At 38.5% G+C, this 12879-nt stretch overlaps 1 long non-coding RNA gene across 2 annotated transcripts in view; it reads right to left on the reverse strand.

Moving 5' to 3' along the window:
• Positions 1 to 12879, reverse strand: part of LOC130584857 (uncharacterized) — a 111469-nt gene that overhangs the window by 88915 nt on the left and 9675 nt on the right. Inside the window, exon 1 of one of the 2 annotated variants that reach the window (XR_008966536.1) lies at positions 2233 to 2565. The exons of the other annotated variant lie outside the window; for it this stretch is intronic. This is a non-coding gene — a long non-coding RNA (uncharacterized LOC130584857). Of the gene's footprint in view, positions 1 to 2232; positions 2566 to 12879 lie in introns of those variants that run through there. 2 annotated transcript variants of the gene reach the window in all.

Here is a 12879-nt window from a genome sequence, read left to right on the forward strand (position 1 = left end):
TTCAGGAGAAAATGACAGGTGCCTGAAAACCCCTCACCCATCCCACCAGGAGGGCTGCGAACACTCCTGCTCCCTCACTCCAGGCTGACCACCATCCAGAGGTATCAACAACTCCACCCTTAAGACCCCAAAATTTTTGGCATAACTTCAGCATCCCCTCCATGATCAATCTGAGTCTCAAAGCCTGAGATTCAAACTCTGGGAGAGGAGGAAATACCTTGCTACAGTTAACAGGTCATTTGGAGCAATACATACATTTAAAGTCTATCAACAAAATATTAATTTAGACGTTTGAATAAAAAGGAGGAAAATAAATTAGTAAACAGTGAATGTCATTCCCCAGCTAAGAGACGAGCTTCCAGTTTTTGGCACACTGATATATAAAGCCTTGAAAAGTTTCACTCATGTTCTGGAAAAGCTGCTAATAAAATGGAGCAAGTAGTTTCTGTAGTTACAGTGCCAGTGAATAGATCTGCTGCTTTGGATTTCAATTAACTTAGTTTGTTCAGAGAGGAGGCACTTCTGTAGAAATGGGGACTCGTAAGTTAAAGGACAGCTAAAAAAAAAAMCCCAAACAACAGCAAAAAAACCTGTTGGCAGCAAAAGTTCTSTCTGGCTGCAAAATAATGGGTTTTTAAGAAACATTTCAAAAGATTTGAAGGTTTTGGAGAATCTCCTAGGCAGTCTCAGGTGGGTTAGGAATATTGCATTATGGACTTCTTTGTGCTAAAAGGAAGGCCTTAATGCATGTTTTTAAGAAGTCCGCCTCTTGCTATTAAATAAATGATTTTCTGTTAAAAAAGGTGACTGTTACTGTTCAGAGATCTCCACTGATCAGCGTCCATTTTATATAATTACTTAGTATTCTCCAGAACATTTTATGTAACTCACTTCCACTATCCCTTTTCTTTTTTCTTTCTTTTTTTTTTTTTTGTTACCAGCAGAGTAGCAGTTTTACTCTCCAACAGAAATGACAAGAGCTCCGATAAAAAGACCATTTCAAATGGATCAGTTTAAGCAGTCTTTAGAACCCATGATAAATCTGGGCTCCAAAAACTCGACAATGCTAAATGGGCTATGAAATGCATCACAAATCCCTCCCCAGAAAAAAAAAAAAAAAAAAAGGAAAAAAGAAATCAATCCAGAGAAAAGCTTCAATGTTTGAAAATACAAATAAGCAGCATATTTGTGGAATGAAAAATGGTAAATAAATAGTTACTATTTCTAGACAAAATGGCTCGATAGATTTCATAATTTGCCACCACTGTAAAAAAATATCTGTTCCCTTCCCCCCTCCCTTCCCCATCAGTACACACGGAAACACAAGCATAACCATGCATAAAGTGGGAGGGTGGGGGGCAGCCAAGGATACAAACTCCCTCTTAGAAAGTTTGAATTCTTATTAACCCAGTGATGCCTCCATAATGTTACATTAGATCAGCAACATAAAAGTTAGAATATACGTCTCCTTTCCTCCTAGTAAAGGAAACTGCAAAAACACTAATAATGAAAAATAGATGTTAAAAATATCCAGTAGGAAAAAGTACATGTACAATAACCAAAATTAACCCCCTCCGCCCCCACACCAAAACAGATAAACAGCAAAATCTCTGAATAAAAATCCTGTCAGGAAGAGTGGAACCTGCTTTCTCTTTTTTTGCTTTTATTTACAGTATGCCAAGCATGGACTTTAAACTTACAGTGTGCATATATATAGAAAACAAAGAACGAGAGTCACCGTTAACCCTGGTCACCGGCATTACACTTAAAAGTCATTGGCAAATACTAATAAACCTCCATTTAGCAGTAAATAAGGAGAACATGATATATGGACGGACAGATGGAACTGCATAAACAGAAAAGAAAAAGCAGAGAGACCCACAAACATACGGAGAGAGCTGTTTTAAAAGAGTGAAAGATATTGATTTACTTGGAACTAGTGTTGGAAAACAAACGTATTTGTTTCCTTCGTGATTAAAAAAAAAAAGTAATTAAAGTGAATCATAAGGGGGCACACCCTTAAATAAGTAAGGGGGGGGGGGAACATTTGTAGAGGGTAAGGCCTTCTATAGATGTTCCGAATTTTAAGCTAGCAAATAGGTCTGACAAACTTACATCTCTAAATTAAAAATCGAGGGGGGGGCGGGGGGGGGGRGGAATAAAGAACTGCTGGTGGTTTAAGGAGAGTAGAGGCTTTATTCTTTTATGTTTTATAAAAGTTGACTGGCCTACCTTGTTCCCCAGTCCTCAGTTTGTCTCCTCATAGTCGCTGTCTCCCTGGAAGTACAGTGTGAGTGGTAATGACTGCCTGCCTCCCTAATGAGTCCATTTTCCTGCTCTTGATGTTGTGTATATACACACACTGCAACCTACCTTACAAACCACAGAGACGGGAAAGGGAGAGCGAGCGAGAGAGAGCGAGCGAGAGCGAGCGAGAGTGCGAGAGACAGGGAGAGCGACAGAGGGAGAGAGAGAAAGGCGCACACAGACAAAGCCCTCCTACCAGACAGCAGACAACCCTCCTTCCCCTATCTAGCAAAATACAACTCGGCTAATGCAGCAACAGGTTCAATACCGCCAGGCTGAGGCAGCCTAGCAAAGGTATACGGCGCTGAGCAGGATTTGCTGGCAAATAAACACTTCGGTGCCGCTTGGCTCCACCTTTCTTATTTATGTTACAGGATGTTGGAATGCATTGTTTCAGACAGTCCATACGATTATCATAAATACATTTTTTTTTTTTTTTGCATATTAGCAGGAAGCGCCGAAACGTATCAGCCATTCTGCTCCGTAACCTTATAGCTCTAACACATGCAGGGAAGGTGTAAACATATCTCTTTTGACAGGCAGACTACACAAAGCCCACTGATGATTTTAAAGTCATGAGATCTTTCAAGAAAGACGCTCCTCAAGATAGGTTTCCCCAGACAATAGGGGAGCAGGGAAAATTGATCTTGATGAGGAAGAAGTCTTCCTAAGAGACTGCTCGGTAAACAATTGAAAAGAGAGGGCTATTCTCCCCAGCATTCCCTCCTTTCAAAAATATATATTGGGAAGCTTCTACCCCTACAGCTATAATAATGTGCTGTGCTTATGTCTGAACAGGTGCAATGCATATAGTACATGGTGTTACAAGGACAGAAATAAATCTCTCAAGTAAAAAAACATTTTCCCAGTTGCAAACAGGCCAAGGTTATTTAAAATACAGGTCTAATCCGAAGAATGTTCTCCCTGCTCCCTATATWTTTTTGCTGGGGGGAGGAGAGGGGATGGACCAGTAGTGGAAGGTGCAAAGGGGAAGCGAAGATGGGAGAAACAATACATGTAACCAGCCACTATATTTTTATTTTTACAATATTCTGTCACATCTGAAGAAGATATATGCTGCTTCTAAAATAATTTTCACTCATCTCKGCCTCTCATCACACGTAAACTTATGCTCTCACAAAAATTCTGTTTATTTTAATGACAACTACAGACATGTCAAAGTAGAAAGAACAGGGRGAAAAAACATTTTGCACCTGTATTTCACCCTTGGCAAAGGTTCTCCAAGAACTTTATCCACAGGATATTTTTTTCAATGGAGAAACTAGGTCCAAGGTAGAAATAAAAAATAAAAAAAAAAAAAGTTAAGTGGTATTCCCAAGGTTATGCTGTAAATCAGCAGAAAAGCAGATGAGAACTCAAATCTCCTGGAGCAAAACAGACTTTGCCTGGAGTAACTCGTACCCACCTAAAAGTTAAGTGTCCTGTCTAAGCCAGTTGTGTAGGCTCCCTCTATTGTCAGTGGAGAGACAGGCACCTCCCAAAAGCAATTCATCCCAGCTTTCTCTCTCTCCCCACTGAGGAGGGAGCCTACACAACTACATTAGGCTAAGCAGCTAGCTTGTAGTTGGCTAAATTAAGTAAAATGAATCTCRCTTTTGATTTAAAGCTCTATTACAACATCCTGCTTTCCAAAATACATTTTTATTATCACATTTATTATTAGGCAATATATGGCTAAATTATAGTGGCGGAAAAGGGATAGCCTGCTGACTAAAAGAGACAGGTAAACTCCCTCGATTCTTGGATTTGTACCCTCAGGCTGGCTGGATATTCATGATTCACAGAGTCTTTATAATATTAACCAGCCTGGTGACTGGTGAATTTGATTAGTTTTGTTCACTGGTAGATGGTACACATTTTTGTATTTCACTTATAAACATTCTGGTTTCATCCAGATGTACAGTAAATACAGAAGAATTAAGTAATTTGTTTCAAAAAGTTAATTTTCATTAGTTTTTTTCATCAAAACACAGCCTTGCTTACCTTAGGGTAAAATAGAAAGAGCAAAAAGCTCTAATATGTGAATTAGTTCAACTCCTTCCGTAATATTTAGCTACATACACACCTTGCATATGCGGAGGCAGCTCTCCAAGTTACCCCAAATATATATTACAAAAATGTAGTCATATTACATATTTTCCTCCCTGGATTTTATGACCATAATCACCTTATTGGAGGGTATGTAAGGTCAGGAAAGCAGAAGGGGCATTTGTAGACTTTGCTTCTAACTGTGATAACTCGATCTGGCTGTGTAAGTACCAATTGAGCAGTCACTGCCTCAGTTTTTCCATCTGTAAAACAGACTCAACTGAGTAGTTCCATGAGTAGATGGTACTGTAAATATGGGAAGAGCCTTCCCATCTCGGCCTGGCATCTCTCAAAGTTTTACAATAGCAAATATTATGAGAAAAAAATATAAATACTTTGTCAAGGGGACCCGTATTAAAGCCAGATGATGAAAAATCACAAGTTTTCATATCCCTATGTTCCTTTTTAAATAACAGGAATTGTCTCTGAATTTAAAATTTAAAAAACAGGTCTACACCAAAATGAAGATATCAGATGTGAGAAGCTCTTAGTAGTCTGGAACATCTGACCCTAAACTAACAATTCCTTTGTCCTACCAATCTTATGCATACAAATCTGAAGAAATTTTTAAAGTGCACCAACTTTGGATAAAATACAGACTTGAGCCCTTCAAATTTAAGACATTCAGGCTGAAGACAGAGCTGGAAACACTAAAGTTTAAAAAAATGTTCAGATTTGTAATTGATCCAGATCCAAAACCTGTAAGTTCGGAGGCCTCTAAATCCTTACAATTCCTCTAACTTTCTATAGATGTCATATATGCATCTGAATTGGAATCACAAGCCAAATTTCCTGATGTTTTCCAGTAAGAACATTAGAACTGAGCCCAGTTCCATTCAGTTACAACACTTAGAGCCAGACCCAACCTRAAACCCAAAGCCACCCCTTCCCAAGTTGCATGGGGTTTGTGTACTCAGAACTATAGAACTAAACCAAACACTTTCAAGCCTYKAGATTGTTGGAAAGCAAATATGAAGTAGATTCCAACTTAAGCTAGTTTTGGCCCTCAGTCAGAAATTAATCAAATTAACCATAATCTTTAAAAAATTCAAATATATGTCCAAACGGAATGAAAAAAAAAAAAAAAAAACAACAAGATGTGATCTACACAGTTCCTTGCCTGAAAGTCTTTCTTAAACTTAGATCCTAACCATCCATGGCCCAGTTCTGTGTTGTCTTATTAATCATTCAGTCCATCTAAACCATTTTAAAAAATCCTGAGTGCTGCAATTTGAATGGAGAGTCCTGATTTAATGTTTTGCCAACATAAAACTGCCCATTTGCTCGATTCAAAATGCTCAATAAAAACCTGCTCCCCATCCCACCACACTCCTGTGGACCGGCAATTCCTCCTCTCCATTACATGAGGAGGTCAATGGCTCTGCACTTGGAGCATTTGCAGGAAGAGGAAGGAGGACATGGAGCTGCTGGCAGCTTTCAGCTCTGTCCCAGGACTGGACACAGAGCTGCTGTGTGTCAGTCACATGGCTGGTCCATACCTGGCCAAGATTGTACCTCTCCCAGGGCGGAGACACCAAATTTTGGTTATGCCACACATGAGGTCACCCCACAAGGAAGAGGCTGGAACAGGGGCTCCTGTTTAGTAAAAGGCTTCATTATCCATCCTRAATGCAAGAACAGGAAATGCTGGTCTACCCAGTAGATGATACTCCTGGTTTTCTTTTTCTGCAAACTTGTCTTCTCAGTTCAGAATTATTCTCTACCAACTGTCATTACGGAGACAAAGGAGCCCTAACCCCTCAAGCAATGCTTCCAAAAGAATAAAAATGAATACTAGCACCACAAAGGCAGGTGAAAAATTGTGGTGTTTGGTGCAGCAGGGCCAAAAAACCATCTTCAGTTATGCCAGGGAGCTGCAGGGCCCTGATCTGCAGCCGTAAGAGGTAGATAAGGAAAACCAAAGTGCCCATCAGAACTGTGAAATATTTTGTTGCAAATGACAAGATTCTGAATGAGGGACTGAGAGGGAAGGAAGGTGCTTCAGTGCCGAATAACATACTCCAGACTCCTCTAGACTCTCCTTTCCACTTTATGTCTCCAGGCACACCAACATGCTAAGTTTAGACGTACCTTGTTGGCAGCCAAAACTAGAAAAGGAGTCATGGCATCATATAAACATGTCTGAGAAGAGCTACTTCCTTCATAAAAGAAAAAAGGTTAGCCTCTTACCAGATACCTAAGGGTTGATTTTCAAATTCTACAGAAATTTCAGTGGGACTGACTGACTCCTGGTTGGGTACCTTGCCTATCCCTGTGATGGGCTAAAACACTGCTTTTGATGTACTTCACATACTTGCCCTACAACAGTCCCATTAATACCTTCAGGGAGCTCTGCCTTACCAGAATGCCAGGAACTGTTCCTAGAAACCAGGCTGGTTTAACACCATACTCTTGTTAAAAATCTCAGGCAAGTTTCCATCGCAATTCTGTTTCAGATGGTACAGGCAGGACCTAGAAACAGGCACAGCAACGTGTCTGAACTTGATTGCTTCCACTCAGTCCCCTTAACCCCATAAATGGGTCTCTGAGACTCCCCTAGTGCATCACACCATCCCGTTGCCAGCCCAACAGGATTGGTGATTCACATGTCTCTACTGGTGTCCTGCAGTGTCTCTGCAACTTTGTGCAAATGTAATGAGAGAGATGCCAATTAAAAAAGCACAAGAGTCCTGCAGTGTGGCAGGCTGATTCAAATTAGGTACCTGTATGAAGTGATTAAAAATAGGTTTTTTAAACCTGAAGATAACAGGAGGACAGCATGTTTGATTTACATCAGCAGGGGCTAACAAAAAATGTAGAAGGACCACACAAAGCTCTTTATCCCTGCAGATTTACTGGTGATGATGCTGAGGACAGAAAAGGAGAAATACAGTGTATTTCTGGCACTTTTCAATATGCAAAGAATCTCAATTGTTCTCCCATCTCAGYAATCACTGCTTACTGCCAGATTTCMAAATAAGTTATACTTGCCTTTAATACAGTGACTTTGATCCATCATGCTGTAGTTCAGGTGCACATAATCATAAACAAATCAAATCTCACAACTTCCTTTGGCAACAAAACTACTGTCATTCTCATTTTACAGATAGCAAAAAAAAAATAACTGGGAAGAGTAAATCACCCTGTTGAGAATGGAAAGTGAGATTGGGATGCTGGCCTTTCCTGATCAGAAGTTCAGGCTACGTTGCCTTTATGGATCCATCTCTCAGACAGCCCAACTGATTGGCAAGACTGGGATGCACCTACTGAACCAGAACAGGCTCTTCTAATGTTGTTTGTTTTGGGTTTTTTAAATCTCAGAACGTCCTGAATAATAAATCAGATCCAAAGCTGACATGTCTCCAACAGTCTAAACAGATTTGTGTAAATCTGTGTGCAACTAGTATGTACCAAGTACCATGACGTCCCACTTTCCTTTGTAATGACACTACCTGTGCTTCAGTGGAGGAACACTTTGCACAATGACTGCTCCCTTAGGCCACAAAGACTGTAAAATGGTGTTTCTGTTGCAAAATCATCCCATGTCAGATACAACARCACTGCATTTCTCTAGCACTGTGTTGGGTAAACGTTACTGCTACACCAGTAAGTCGTGAGAGCAAGATCTCACAACATARTAAATTTTGTCTCAGCAAGGTCAATCCCTTCCTTTTATACTCATCAACACTGGTGTATATCAACCACCACCYACACAGACTGAGAGTCCTCATCAGCTCCAGAAGCCCAGTATCATACCAACATACCACTTTCCAATTCAAAACCCAAAACCATACAAAAAGCCCTCAGACATACATGCACACAAACTTGGGATGTCCATGTGTTACTATCTTTCTGTCCTGAATTTGCAGATTGTGTTGCAATTATTCAAGTCCTAACAAGGTGCAGTTATGTGTAACCTTGGCTCTATATATATATGTCCATCCTCTCCACTTACAAGCTGCTGGGATATTACCTTTATTTGCATGGCAGGCCATTAGTGCCYAATTTAGCTGTTGAGCTAACGTGCYAGGCTCTCATGCAAGCTGTGGGGTTACAATGGAGTAGGATCTCGTTACATAGCACACTGCATTGTATGGTGCACCCTCTATTATATAACCTTATGGYTCCCAAAGGCTACCTCTGATTCCATTATAGAGTCATGTTGCAGTTCAGCCAACATTTAAGGACAAGAAATTTGATGATTTACTTACTAAGATCCACACTGAATCCATCACTAACTGAACAACAGATTGCAAAAAGTAGTTTTACCATTTGAAAGGAGCTTTGGTAACAAACAAATCAGGATGCACATCATTCATCATTCTCTTCTATCAGATAACCAGGATGACTATCAAAGATYTCTATTTTTGCCACAGAAAGTTAAAGAGCATGCAGAAGATTTGATTGCTGTCATAATGAATGCAGATGGTTATGACATGAACTACAATGAAAATTCAGAAACTCAAGGTGGCTAACACTTCTACTTTTACCCTGTTTAAATAATAGGGGRAAAAAACAGCCAGCAAACCAACCCAAACTTCTACAACTCTAGTGACTGCTGTAGTAGTTAAAATGCACTCAGTTTATCATGAATGAAGATCTGATCTAGATGGGGGAAATAAGTGAGACACATCAATAGCAATATTTTAGAAGCTGTTATTTTACCCTCTGGGTGCAACTGAATATTTTCATAAGCCTATCAGCGTGAATTCATTCTACCTGGAAAATATTTAGGTCAGCATTTTYAAAGATGCTACTCACTCAAGAGGTAATTATCTCCTAGTTTAGAATATCACATCTGAGAGTACTGCCCCCCAAATGAATAACCATTTCTGGAAAAATAAAAACAAAAATGCAATTTAAGTGTATCAGACATTTAAAGATGTAAATTGCATACTTTAAGTTTTATTCACTATACATGAAGTGGACAAAAAACTTCTTTTTATAGAAATGAGACAAACATTATTGGAACTTCAAACATCCAAACACTCTTCAGCAGGCTCTAAAAGTTATGTGATTATCTTAAAAGCCAGGGACTTTTTCTTAAATCTCTATTATGATCAGAASTATTTTTAAAGCTTTTTAATGCAATAATAAAAACTAGAAATTTCTTCATATATTAAAGCCAAGGATAGATGACCACAAAATAAAAATAAATCACAGCAGGTACAATAATACCGTAATATTTGAAAGAAGCAACACTAAACTCCGTTATTAATCTAATACTTCACCATGACATCCCTTCAGTGGATGTAGGATTATTTTCCCCAAATACAGTCATTATGAGAATGTGCCACTATGAGATTTTTTTTTCTGCATGTATTCTACTCAGGGGTACACCAATGCTACCAGGCAAATCAAAGTTGTAAGTCACTGAAAGGGCTGGACTTTTTCTCAAACCTCTTAGACTTCTGACTCACTTTGAAGCAGTTCTGCCCAAAATTTCACCTGAGGACCCAGTTTCAGTTGCCCAAATTCCTGCTCAGTACTTGTGCTTAGTGTTTCTGGGTATGTGTCCCTAAAATCCCACTGCCTGCTAAAAGAAAACATAAAGCCGAGAGACTGGGGGACATTTAGGCCAAGTGGTCTGACCAATGAGTATAAAAACGTGCCTGATTCTGTTTTGAGGCTAACTAAATATTTTAAGACCATTCAGTAAAGCAATGGAAATAAGTAAAACATCAAGAAAAGTTTATCCTTGGTAGCCTTACAGAAGCTCACTCCAACAACAAACTTAACTGCTCAGCCCTGTATCAAACACACAGGAAACACCAGTAAGGATRGAACCTTTCTACTAAGAGTAGTGCCACCAAAATTAAGTATAAAAGTTTTGTGTTCACAAAACTTGATTACGTGTAGACCACCTCAGGATTATTTTTGGTGTGTATGTGGGCAGGATTCATTGGCTTTGAAACACTTAATCAAAGATGTTTCTAAAGAATAAAGAACCAAGATGCACTAGATGTAATAAAGAAAAGGAATGTCCTGGTCTGAATATTTTTTTTGTCTTTTACTTTATATAAACTATGTTCTATTAAAAAAAAAAAACCAACAAACTAGACTGGTTCCAATTAGTTGTTTAGTTTTAGCCTAAAGGAGAGTATCTTTTGATAAAGTGAACACAGTTTGCTCAGCTGTTTTAAAGGACACATTTAGAGGTGCATTTCTTCTCCCAAAGTATTAATTGAAGTTCATTTTGAAAGGAATAGATGAGAGAGTTTATTATTTAAAGCCAAAGAAATTAAAAGCAAAAAGTTGTAATAACTGAAAATCAAGCCTCAGGTCCTATTTTACACAAAAACAGAGATAAGAACCTTTCTTTCWATCAAACCCATCAAAAATTGGAAGATCTAGAGAGGTTAGTAGTGCTGTAAGTCTAACAGAAATGAGCTTCGGTATCCTACAGACAAACAACTCTTTTATTTTGCCTGTGTTTGAACAAAAGGGTCTTTTATTACAGAACTRGAACATACAGAACAAGGTGACATAATATTTTCAAAATGATATAATAGAAACAAAGTGTACCAACTTCARTGCTAGTCTTCAGTCAGGTTTTGTAACGAGCCCAAGTCAGGCACTATTTTATGGTCAAAGGGCTCCTTTTCTGTAACTTTCTTTGCAATTATTAGCTAGGACTGTAAGATTTGGTATTGCTACCAGGATTATCTATGATTATATAATGAGAGATCCCCTTTGTAATATCTGTGCAATTAGGCATAATTAAGTTTGTCAGAGGAACGTTAATTTCCTGATTTTTGAGTAAATAAAGAATCAATGTTAACATTGCACTAATCAGTACTAACTAACATTTAATTTGTTTTGTTTCAAAGTCAGAGGTCATATTGTGAAACCATTTGATAATATGCAACAAAAAACCTCAGCAAAATAAACAGAAGTTGGAATAAAGATAACTTYATATTAACTGGTACTTTGCTGTCCTACTGTTCCATTTGTTGAGTTGTGCTGAAGCCAACAAAATATTGGTAAGAATCAGGATACAAATATGACTTWAAGTACTCTCTGTTGTTGTCTCAGAATGCATCGACATTTGTTTTTAACACACTGTGATAACATCACAGATGTTAGAACCATAAATGCCAATACACCTTTAAGCTTTCTGTTTCAGAAACAAAGGCACTACCACTACAGCTAAATGAAAATCTCACTAGCTTCAGGAAGCCATTTGATGGCCAGACACTATGCAAGAGAAGTAAATCATGTCTGATAGAAATCCCACATAAATATCGAGCCATACATCACACATCCATCCAACTGAGCAAGCAAATGAGTTTCAACCTGAAATTCCTAGGGATTCCCAGTGTAAAGCTGCAATGTACCATAAAAATTCATGGGAGATTCTCAGATATGGGCTTATGGGGGCAAACTGAGAAAGTTGTTAATGGCTACCTGGTGCAGCACAGCTCCTCTCAGTCACGAGAGCTGAGACTGCCTGTTCAGGCACCACATGCAGCTCATATAAACATCTTTAAAACAGGTATGAGAAAGGCAGCCACAGGGTTATAATGAACAGAATTTATGGGGCATTACTCTCCCAAATTGCTGCTTCAATATAAACAGTACTCTGGGCTGCAAGTATGAAAATGTGACAATGCTGAAGGTCTACATAACAGGATTATCTCTTCTTTTTCCTGCCTTATGTCTTGAAAAAAAAAAAAAACAAACAGTAAAGCAGCAAATAGTTTCTACATTTAAATGACTGACAATAGTCTTCAGAGTCAATACTGCTTCAAACATCCAAGATTCTTGTATTAGGAGACTGACTGCAAATAAACAAGTGTCAGCTCACATCTAATGCAATCTTTAATTAGAACCTCACAGTCAAGCAGGCTACAAGCTTTTTACATCCTAAATTAAAGCTGTAATTTTGGAGCACAAGAAGTCAACCACCATACTGCTAAAAGTTAACTCTGTCTGACCCCTGTGTCAAAATATGAAGATAAGTGATAAATTACATCATTTTCTGAAGCAGACAAGATATAACAATTTCTATGAATTTTTAGTGTTACGTACTTAATGATGTTGGAAGTTCTTTGGGATAACCACAGGCTACTCCTCTGAGAAAAGTTACGTGCAAGACAAATAAACACAAAAAGCTGACTTATAGGTTCTATCCACATCCATGTTATAGCACATCCACAGGTCTCAAAACTTAAGATTATCTACCCCTATCTACAACAGAGTTCACTTTCAGAGAAATGAGAATACTTGCTTCAGAATAGCTCAAAGGTGTTCAAATCCCTGCAAGATACTAACACTTCATTCCATTCATTTTAATGGAAAATAGATGTCCAAATTCCCAAAGACAGCCCTTTTACCACTGGGCCTAAAGAAACAGATTACTTGAAAATATCTTTTTATCACAAGAGAAGACAGGAAAAAAAATTCCAATTAAAATTGATGGAATTGATCGAAGAATGAAAGCCATCAAGGAACAAGATAGGC

The sequence above is a fragment of the Malurus melanocephalus genome, unplaced genomic scaffold, assembly GCF_030028575.1.
Source record: "Malurus melanocephalus ecotype Western Australia unplaced genomic scaffold, MMel_1.1 scaffold_784, whole genome shotgun sequence".
Taxonomy (NCBI): Eukaryota; Metazoa; Chordata; class Aves; order Passeriformes; family Maluridae; genus Malurus; species Malurus melanocephalus.